This window comes from Hordeum vulgare, chromosome 2H (genome assembly GCF_904849725.1).
Source record: "Hordeum vulgare subsp. vulgare chromosome 2H, MorexV3_pseudomolecules_assembly, whole genome shotgun sequence".
NCBI lineage: Eukaryota > Viridiplantae > Streptophyta > Magnoliopsida > Poales > Poaceae > Hordeum > Hordeum vulgare.
Genome location: NC_058519.1, coordinates 184,581,099 through 184,592,900, shown reverse-complemented (window position 1 = coordinate 184,592,900; position 11,802 = coordinate 184,581,099).

The window sequence follows — 11,802 nt, the reverse complement described above, 5'->3', positions numbered from 1 at the left end:
AGATGAAGATGCCATTGTGTTGTTGACGAAATTTTATTCCTAAGAAGAATTTCACCTCCCCCATCATGGACATTTGATATTCTTCACCCATCATGTAGGAAAATTCGTCACTGTAACATTTGTCGGTACAACGAATGATAATGTCGTCCACATATATTTGACACACAAATAGTTCATTGTCATAGGATTTTGTGAAAAGAGTTGGGTCAAGTGAACCGGGTTTGAAGCCTTTCTTCATGAGGAATTCCTTCGATGTATCGTACCATGCCCAAGGGGCTTGCTTGAGGCCATATAGAGCCTTGTTGAGTCTAAAGACCTTGTCAGGATGCTTCGGGTCTTCAAAATCTGGGGGCTGAGCAACATATACTTCATCCTCAAGATTACCATTGAGGAATGCACTTTTCACATCCATTTGATACAATGTGATATTGTGGTGGTTAGCATAAGCAAGAAATATACGAATAGCTTCAAGTCTAGCAACAGGTGCAAAAATTTCATCTAAGTCAATTCCTTCAACCTGTGTGTAGCCTTGGGCTACAAGTCGCGCCTTGTTCCTCGCTCCCTGACCATCTGCGTCTTGCTTGTTTTGGTAGATCCACTTAGTACCGATGACATTGTGCTTGCGAGGATCAGGCCGCTTGACAAGTTCCCACACATTGTTTAGTTTGAATTGATGAAGTTCTTCTTTCATTGCTTGAATCCACTCAGGTTCAATGAAGGCTTCATCAACTTTTGAGTGCTCTGTGATAGACACAAAGGAAGAGTGCCCACAAAAGTTAATTAAATGTAAAGCTTTTGAGAAAGTGAGGGGACCGAGCGCATTGATGTAATCGAGGATTTTGTCAATTTGCACTTCATTTGCGATCCTTGGATGCGTGGGTTGAAGACTTTGGTCGGGTTGAGGAATTTGATGTGGAACAATTTCCTCAGGTGCACCAGCCCGAATTTCTTCTTTGTTTGGGATGACTTTTTCAACATGCGGTTGTTCTTCAGTGGGAATGATATATTTAGTAGCCTTGAACCTAATTGATTCCTCAGGAGGCATTTCATCTTGCACAGGAGGTTGGTGCTATCTTTGCGAGCCGGTAGTTTCATCGAACCGCACATCTATTGTTTCAAAAACTTCGTTGTGGTAGTTGTTGAAGACTTTGTAGGTGTTTGAGTCCCTTCTGTAACCAAGCATAAAACCCCCATGCTAAGTCTGGATGTATGAATTGGGAGGTAGTATTGATATTGGGCATTTGTAACTCCCAAATGCCAGCGTTTGGTTGTCCTGGGTATTCGGTCGCGGAATCATAACCGGATATTGGATACAGCCCGCCAAGACAATCAAGTCCCAGCACGAATTCCTCGCCTCCCCGCTCAGTTTTCGGGTAAGTTGCCGACCCCGCTCTCTTTTACTTCTTCCTCCTTCCAGCGGCACAGGTGGGTGATCATCACCCGTCGTCCTCTGCTTTCTCTCCTGGCTCCGGCTGGTCTCCTCCAAATCCCGCCGCCCTTGTTCTTCTCCCATGCATCTGGTAGGTCTTCTGCAGGAGCTCATCTTCTGCCATCCTCAGGCCATGAGCCTCGCCGCGAGTCAGCCATCTAGCTCTGCCACCGGTCAGCCATCCAGCTACGCCGTTGGTCAGCCATCCAGCCCCGCCGCCAGTCCCTTTGATGTCCCTCTCCCAGACATGTCCCTCTCCCACCTCCATCCACCCTTCTCTCTCTCCAACCTAGCCCCCATAGCCCTACCTCCTTCCCTGCTCAAATCCAGTCCCCCATGGCCACCTTCCCATGCCCCATGGCCTCCCCTTCCTATACCCCAATGTCGTGGTTCTGGTGAGGAGAACAATTCAGTTTGGTCACGCCTTCAGTTTGGTCATGGTGAAAATAAAAATTTGTAGGTTTATTGAAGAGAAAAAAATCAGACTTATGTTCATATGGTGAAGAGAAATATTCAGTTTGGTCATGCCTTCATATCTGGAAGAGAAAATTATGTAGATTGCTAAAATGCATCTTGTACCATGTCTTATATGACTGAATGATTGCTAAAATCTGTAGCATAAACGAGTAGTATAATAGTTGATATTGTCCAGTTCATGATAATATGCTCATGGTATCTATGTACAATTTTCATCATATCTTTCCATGTGTTTTGGCCAAATGATGTTGCATGTACCAATTTTTAGATTATTTGCATATAATTTTTTATTGTATTATAATATATCATGTCTTAGATATATGATATGATGGTCATATTTCATTTTCAACTTGTACAAGAAATTATATTGTTCATACATCTCACAATGCCCAATTCAACACTTTGTGCATCCAAACAAGATTTGGCATTTCTCCTTCCCTTGGATTCCAAGTACACAATACATGTACATCCAAACAAGAAGTATGGCATTGAAGCTAAATACCAATATCTTGGAATGTTGGGCATTGGAGCCAATGCAATACCAAGGTCTTGAATATTTACATCCAAACATAGCGTCATGTGTTTTTGGTGCAAACTTTCAAATAACTTAAATTGGGTTTCTTGTCAGTGATGAGTTCATATGAGGTCTTCTTGAGGAATTTGTGAAGATATAAGATACGTCTCCAACGTATCTATAATTTTTTATGGTTCCATGCTATTATCTTGTCAAACATTGGATGTTTTGTATGCCTTTTATATCTTTTTTGGGACTAACTTATTAACTCAGTGCCAAGTGTCAGTTCCTGTTTTTTCCATCTTTTTAACCCTTTTTAGAGGAGAATATTAAACGGAGTCCAAACGGAATAAAACCTCCGAAAAGAATTTTTTTCGGAACAGAAGATACGGAATGACAGTGAGAACCAAGGCAGAGGCCACCAGGGGAGGCCACAAGCCCCCTAGGCGCGGCCAAGGGGGCCCACGGCTAGGAGGCTTGTGGGCCCCCTGTGGCTCCTCTGCCCTACTTCTTCCGCCTATAAATCCCCAAAAAAATCCAAAACCACGGGAGAGATCCACGAAAATACTTGTCCGCCGCCGCAAGCTTCTGTCTCCGCAAGATCCCATCTAGGGCATGTTCTGGTGCCCTGCCGGAGTGGGGATTCGGATATGGAGGGCTTCTTCATCAACACCATTGCCTCTCCGATCATGCGTGAGTAGTTCACCATAGACCTTCGGGTCCATAGTTAGTAGCTAGATGGCTTCTTCTCTCTCTTTGATCTTCATTACAAAGTTCTCCATGATCTTCATCAAGATCTATCCGATGTAATCTTCTTTTGCGGTGTGTTTGTCGAGATCCGATGAATTGTGGATTTATGATCAGATTATCTATGAATCTTATTTGAGTTTCTTCTTATCTCTTATATGCATGATTTCATATCCTTGTAATTCTCTTCGAGTTGTGGGTTTTGTTTGGCCAACTTGATCTATGATTGTTGAAATGGGAGAAGTGCTTGGTTTTGGGTTCATACCATGCGGTGACCTCACCCAGTGACAGAAGGGGTAGCAAGGCACGCATCATGTTGTTGCCATCAAGGGTAAAAAGATGGGGTTTATATCTATTGCATGAATTTATCCCTCTACATCATGTCATCTTGCTTAAGGCGTTACTTTGTTTGTCATGAACTCAATACACTAGATGCATGATGGATAGTGGTCGATGTGTGGAGTAATAGTAGTAGATGCCGAAAGTATCGGTCTACTTGTCTCGGACGTGATGCTTATATGTATGATCATTGCCTTAGATATCGTCATGACTTTGCGCGGTTCTATCAATTGCTCGACAGTAATTCGTTCACCCACCTATTATTTTCTATTTTGAGCAAAGCCTCTAGTGAACACTATGGCCCCCAGGTCTACTTCACATCATATTTTCAGCCTTACAATTTTACTTTGTTGCACTTTCCGCCTTCATATCTCACATTGCAATCAATCGTGAAGGGATTGACAACCCCTTTGTAGCGTTGGGTGCAAGTTTGCTGTTTTTCCGCAGGTACATCGGTGCTTCATCTTGATACTCCTACTCGATTGATACATTGGTTCTCAAACTGAGGGAAATACTTACTACTACTGTGCTGCATCACCCTTTCCTCTTCAAGGGAAAAAACCAACGCAAGCTCAAGAGGTAGCAATATACCTTGTTGATGATGTGGCAGGCAGTGTTGATTGCCTCAAGCCATAAGCGACGAGGAGACTGATATTCTTCAAGCATAGTGCATGCCATTTCAACAAGCATCATGTTCTTTTGCTCCACAACGCCATTCTATTGAGGAGTATAAGGGGCAGACAGCTCATGAGTAATACCAAGGTCATCAAGATAGTCAACAAGACCAGTGTTCTTGAATTCTATCCCATTCTCACTCCTGATGTGCTTGATCTTGACGCCGAAGCTCGTCGAGGCCCTTAAGGAAAATTGTTTGAATACTTCATGTACTTTAGTTTTGTAAAGGACAATATCCACCCAAGTATAACGAGAATAGTCATAAACAATGACAAAGCCATATAGTAATGTTGCATTAGTTAGATTAGCATAATGAGTAGTATGTCCAAAGAGGTCCATGTGAAGCAATTCAAAAGGACGAGTGGTGGTCATGATAGTCTTCGAGGGGTGCTTTGATCTCCTCATCTTTCAAGACTCACAAGCCCCACGGAGATGATCCTTGAGGAATTTGACACCTTCAACGCCAATGACATGCTTCTTCTTCGCCAGTGTGTGCAGATTCCTCATGCCTGCATGACCAAGTCGTCGATGCCATAGCCAGCCCTCTGTGGCTTTCGCAAATAGACATGTGACCGGTTGTGGACCTCTGGAGAAACCAACAATGTACAAGTATCCTCTCCTAAAGTATTCGAAGACTTTGGATTTGTAAGATTCCATGATCACTACGCATTGATATTTTCCAAAGATTACAATCATATCATGATCACAAAGCATTGAGACAGGCATGAGATTAAACCCAAGGGATTCTACAAGCATCACTTTATCCATGTGCCGATCCTTGGATATAGCTACCTTACCAAGGCCCAATACTTTGCTATTTCCTTTGTCTGTGTAGGTGATATGATTTAGTGGTGATGGAGTTAGTGGGATGTTCATCAACAGACTCTTGTCAGCAGTCATGTGATGTGTACATCCACTATCAAGAACCCATTATACGTCTCCAACGTATCTATAATTTTTGATTGTTCCATGCTATTATTTTATATGTTTTGGATGTTTTATATGCATTATTCATACGATGTTTTATATTATTTTTGGAACTAACCTATTAACCTAGAGCCTAGTGCTAGTTTCTGTTTTCCACTTTTTGAATATTGCAGATAAGGAATATTAAATGGAGTCCAAACGGAATAAAATCTCCGAAAAGATTTTTCTTGGACCAGAAGACATGGAATAGGCTTGGAGTAGGGGCAAGGAAGTTGTCGGGAGGCAACAAGCCTGCAGGGCACGCCCTGGGGGATGGCTGCGCCCCCTGGCATGTGCTCGCCCTGCAGGTCTCCTATCCCTAATTCTTGGCCTATAAATTCCCAAATATTCCAGTATCGCCAAAAAGAACCACAAAAACACTTTTATGCCGCCGGGAGCCTCTGTTCCCGAGAGATCCAATCTGGGAGCCTTGTCCGGTAATCTGCCGGAGAGGGAATTGATCACGGAGGGCATCTACATCAACTCCATTACCCCTCTGATGATGTGTGAGTAGTTCACCCCATACCTACGAGTCCATATCTAGTAGCTAGATGGCTTCTTGTCTCTCTTTGATCTTCAATTCCATGTTCTTCATGATCTTCATGGAGATCTATGCGATGTAATATTTTTTTGCGGTGTGTTTGTCGAGATCCGATGAATTGTGAGTTTATGTTCAGATTATCCATGAATATTATTTGAGTCTCTTCTGAATTCTTATATGCATGATTTCATATCTTTGCAAGTTTCTTGGAATTATATGTTCGGTTTGGCCAGAAAGATTGGTAATTCTTGCAATGGGAGAAGTGCCTAGGTTTGGGTTCAATCTTGCGGTGTCCTCACGAGTGATAGTAGGGGTAGAGAGGCACGTATTGTATTGTTGCCATCAAGGGTAAAAATATGGGGTTTTCATCATATTGCTTGAGCTTATCTATCTACATAATGTCATCTTGCTTAATGCGTTAGTCTGTTCTTCATGAATTTAATACTCTAGATGCAGGTAGGAGTCGGTCGATGTGTGGAGTAATAGTAGTAGATGTAGAATCGTTTTGGTCTACTTGATACGGACGTTATGCCTATATGCATAATCATTGCCTTGGATATCTTCATACTTATTTTCTTTCCTATCAATTTCTCGATAGTATTTTGTTCACCCAACGTATTATTTTCCTTTATGAGAGAAGCCTCTAGTGAAACCTATGGCCCTGGGTCTATTTTCCTTATCATATTTTCTGATCTATAAACCAAAAATACCAAAAATACTTTGCTGCAGTTTATTTACTTTAGTTTTACTTTCAGATCTATCAATATTTTATACCTATCTCTATCACATCTCATCCTTGCAAATAACTCTGAAGGGATTGACAACCCCTTTATAGTGTTGGGTGCAAGTGTTTGATTATTTGTGTAGGTACTACTATTGGAGTCTCGCTTGTTCCTCCTACTGGATTGATGCCTTGGTTCTCAATAAACTGAGGGAAATACTTATCTACTTCGCTGCATCACCCTTTCCTCTTCAAGGGAATACCAAGGCAACCTCAAGAGGTAGCAAGAAGGATTTCTGGCGCCATTGCAGGGGAGGATACATCGCAAGATCACCAAGTACCCATCACAAACTCAGCTCTTGCATTTACTTTATTTGTCATTTTCCTCTCGTTTTCCTCTCCCCCACTTCAGAAAAGACTTTCAGAAAATACCAAAAAGATTTGCCTTTTTATTCTCTCTTTTCCATTTGTCTTTTCGTTTGCTTCTCTTTTGCTTAGGTATTAGATCGCTTAAACTCATGGCTGGCCTTGCTACTATCACTAGTATTCATGAGAATAAAGTTCTTAATTTTAAGCAAACGGAGGGGGAAACTTAAAGGATGCTTGGTATAGAATTTGCAATGCTCAAAATAGATCTATTCGTAGGCAATCTACTACCATTCTCCTTCGCAATTTTTGTGTGGGTGTTTCTCCTTGGAATAAATACGTTTTGGATACCATGGTGGGAGGAAACTTCTTGGCTAGCCACACCTTTGATTCTTATAATGCTATGACAAATCTGGTAGGTTCACCCCCACTCATGGTTAATGAAACAATCTTAACTTTGGAACATGTGATGCATGGGCTTGATGCTATTGAAAATAAGGTTGCTACCGTTGAGCTCTGAAAGTGTGTTATACCGACTAGAGGGGGGTGAATAGGAGATTTTTAGAATTTCATCACTGAGGAAATACATTTTGAGGAAATTCCTCACTGATGACTAACTTACAGCGGAAACAGTAAAGGATCAGGAGTGCAAAGTTTCACTACAATAGTTTTTCAGGATGAAGAATATGAAAACAGTTTGCATAGTATGCAGGCACACAGAAATGAGATGAGGATTAACTTGCGTGAAGAATTTGGGGTTGAGGAATTTCAGAGAAAGTCTTCAGCAAATTCTTCAAACAGTGACGGTGAAAATCATCAACGCACAATCTGAGGAACATAAAGAGTTGAGGAAATAGAACTCGTTTCACAGTGAAGACAGTGGTTGATGACCCAGTTCCAACTGATGTGACAGTTGTACATCTGGTTTGGAGAGGCTTGGTATTGAAAACAAAGGACACACAGTCCCGGGACACACAGTCCCGGGACACACAGTCCCTACCGTATTCTCCTTGGGCTAAGAACACACAGTCCTCGCCCAACACTCGTGGTAAGTCTTCAGGGTAGACTTCCAAACCCTCACAAACTTGGTCACCTGGCGATCCACAATTGACTGCTAGATTGCTCTAGACCATGACGCCTAACCGTCTGGAGGATGCACAGTCCTCAAAGGTAAAAGGCTTCAGTCCCACACAGGAACAACTTCTTCAGTGATGCTCAATCACTTGGTTTCGGATTGTGGTTTGGTGTTTGGGGTATTTCCTCACTGATGAATTACTCTCGAAGACTGTGAGGTATTTGGGTTGCTCTTATAACAAGTGTTAGTTTCTAATGGAGAAGCCAACCAGCTAATGGTTGTGGGGGGCGGCTATTTATAGCCTGGGAGCATCCCGACATGATTTGACATTAATGCCCTTAAATAATATGACCGTTGGTGTGGATAAGACCAATGATGTGGCATGGCTATCGATAATGGTCGGGACCCTCAACTGTGAGAGTCCTCATGTCTCTCGTATTCCTCACTTGAGGCTTTTGGTAGGATTAGGCTTGGGTTGAGCATCATGAGGAAATTCATTCCAATGTGTTACCTTGACCCCCTTTAACAGTACGGTGTTCCTATTACTCAAGTGTGAAGAAAATAAAACAGAAAGGATAAATCTTCATGCTTCAAAGTCTTCAGATTGATTTTCTTCAGGATACACGGAATTCCTCAATTTCAATATCTTCATGAGGAATATCAATTTCATCGCAAATTCTTCGCGATTCAATTCTTCAGCTTCAGACCAATTTCTTCAACCGAAGATATACATTTTTAGGGGTCGATATTTATCAAATATTTCAAACTCCTCAGCGACTTATAGATCCTGTGTACACTCATGAACACATTAGATAGTTAACCTATAAGTCTTCAAACCACCAAAATCACTAAGGGGCACTAGAAGCACTTACAATCTCCCCCTTTTTGGTGGTTGATGACAATTAGGTTAAGTCTTCAACGGGAATAAACATATGAAGTGTAAATACTCATTTGAGGAATTTGAAATCAAGATTTGGAGAGACTCCCCCTAAAGATGTGCATATCTTGAGGATTTTGCTTTCCACGGCAAATGCACATTGATGATTTATATCATGGAAATCTCCCCCTGAGTCTTGTAAATCATGCATACATATGACATATAGTATGAAGAAATTGAGGATGCATGATGACAAATGGTATCTTACGAATTCCAGCATGCGTGCATTAAAATTTTTAGGAATAAGCATGCGAAGAAAAACGTTCAAAAGCGTCAGAGTACCATCGGGCTTAAGTTACAACTCATTACATAAAACACTTCAGAAGATCCAAGAGTTTGTAACTTAATTAAAGTTTATAAGCCCCCAAAATATCCCGCGTGAAGACTAACTCTCAAGTTTCTCCCCCTTTGTCATCAAGTGACAAAAAGGTACAAACTGAGGACTAACGCCCATGAAGACTTTCACTCCTTGGAAGTTGAGGAAGACGCGTGAGGATTCTTGGGAGCAGACTTCCTCCTTGGACCGGTGGCAGTGTCTTGTTGTTCTTCATCAGATTCGGCAGTGCAGAATGAAGAAAAAGAACTATCCTCAAGGTCTGGAACTGGGATTGTCCTGAATTTCTTCTTTGGTGGCCACGACCAGTCGAACTCCCGCACAAACTCCAATTCTTCAAGTTCTGCTGGAGTCTTCAAATGAGCCAGTGTAGCCGAGGTGCGATCAAAAACCTCATGAAGATAATAATGGTTAAGCTTCACAGCATTCTGCGTTTCATTGAGGGTTTTCACAATGGCGTCGAACTGGCGTTTGACCCACTTGTGATTCTGATCCACCTTCTGGTGAAGACTAAGAAGAAGCTCTCTGGTATTCATCACCCTAGGAGCAACAGTACTCGGAGGATGGGTTTCAGTGTCATCCCATGAAGAATAAACTTTGGGCTCTCTGAACTGGCCATCAAGGGGCCGACTGCCTTCATCAATGACGGACTTGCCTTTTCCTTCAACAGGCTCGAAACTCTTCTTGTTGACCCTTATAGGAGGCATATAACCGACATGGTTGTTGAAATCAGCATGATAATTGATGCCAGACCTTGTTCTGATGAATCTCATGATCCATGGAGCATATATCTTGTGGTCAAGAGGAGCCATAGCATTTTCGGCCAAAGTCCTCAAGAAGAAATCATGAATGTTGATGGCAATACCATGTGTGATGTTGAAGAGGATATTCTTCATGATGCCTACGACATCTTCTTCATCATCATGGCCCTTGATTGGCGCAAGAACGCTGCAGAGGATTCTATAAACCGTCGTGGGTTCATATTTGAGCTCATGGACGAGGAAGGTTGTTCTTGGTGGTTTCCCCTTATCCAAAGGCTTCATGAGGACATCCATCAGCTTGTTAGCCAGCTCACGTTCATCATAAAGCTTCACGGCCTGCTCTGAGGGAATTGATACTGGTAGTTCACGCAGTAGCTCATTGGCAGGAGCCTTGAAGTGTGTGATTTGCGTCATCCAGTCTAGCACCCTTGTGTTGATGTCTGTTGGATCTCCTGAGATGTGAAGATTTGCATAGAATTGAAGAATGGGCTCACTATTCCAATCACGGATATCCGAGCACATTGGGAGGAGTCCAGCTTCAAAAAGGACGTTGAGGACTGGAGCAAAGCATGGTATTTCTTCAAGCTCAACGTGAGAAATGTGCCTGTGCTGGAAAATCTTGTTTCTTCCACACAACACAGAGGCATAGTATTTGAGTTGTGTCCTTGTCCAAAACATCAGATGCCTGATGTGAGGCTTGTCATAGGGATTTTTCCCCGATGAAAAACATGCTTCTTCAAAGAAGGAATCCTTTTGAAACTTTGGCCGCTTGGAGAACGGCTGACGCTGCATGGGCTGAAGATTTTGCGGCTCGACTTGAGGGGAGACCACTAGTGCAGATTTTGGGTTGAGGACGACAAAAGCATTGTCTGGGTGTAGTGCATTTTCCTTCGCATGGTACTGAGGGTGAGGATTTCATCAGCTTGAGCTTCAGGCTAAGGAACATGCTCTGGTTGAGCTTCAGGCTGAGGAATGTCGTCAACCGGGGCTTCCTGTTGGGGGTTTTGCTCTAGAGGAGAAATTTGTTCATCCTGAGCCTCAGCTTGAAGGTTTTGCTCGGGAGGAGGAGGAGTTGGGTTAGCCTAATCCTCAGGTTGAGGATTTTGCTCAGGACTGTGACTTTCATCAGGCTAAGGATTTTCACTTTGTTCTTCCTCAGCTTGCTTGGTGACGGATCCAGATTCATCAGCTGGTGCAGCTGATCCTTGTGCATTTTCTTCATGAGGAATGGAGGGCTGAGGACTGTCATCAATACGAATTTCCTCATCAGTATGTTCCTCTGATTCAGCATTCTTTATTTCCTCATCGGCCCCTTGCTCCTGGTCTTCGCTTGCGAAGGTGATCATCTCATATGATGGAGCACTGTTAAGAGGCACAAGATCCAGAGGAGCATTTTCTTCAAGTGCTTTGAGGCGCTTGGCCTCAGTGGTTTCTTTTGCTGATGAAGCTTTTCTTCTCTTGGCTTCCTTTTCAGCAGCCCTGGTCTTTTTCACGTCTGATGCAGACGGACTCATGTTCTTCACCTTTGAAGCTTTTGGTGAAGGTGTTTTCTCAGCAGAGACAATTTCATCAGCTGGTGCAGAGGTATCAGCTGGCTTTGAAGCACCAGCTGGAGCAGAGTCATCAGCTGGCTTGGAAGCAGCAGCTGGAGCAGGGTCAGTCTCACCAGTTGTAGCAGAGTCATCAGCTGGATTTTCCTTTGTGATTTCCTCAATAGCCGGTTCATCAGCATGGCGTCCTTGAGGAATTTCCTCAGCATGAGCAGTTTCATCAGCTACTTCTTCAATCAGAGGCTGAGGAGTTGGTATTGGAGGGGTAGCCTTCTTGTTGTAGTTGTCAACAGCTTCAGTGGCAAATTTGATGAAATTGCGTTTGAGACTTTGACGGTCAGAGAGCTTAGAGTACTTATTTGTCAAAGTC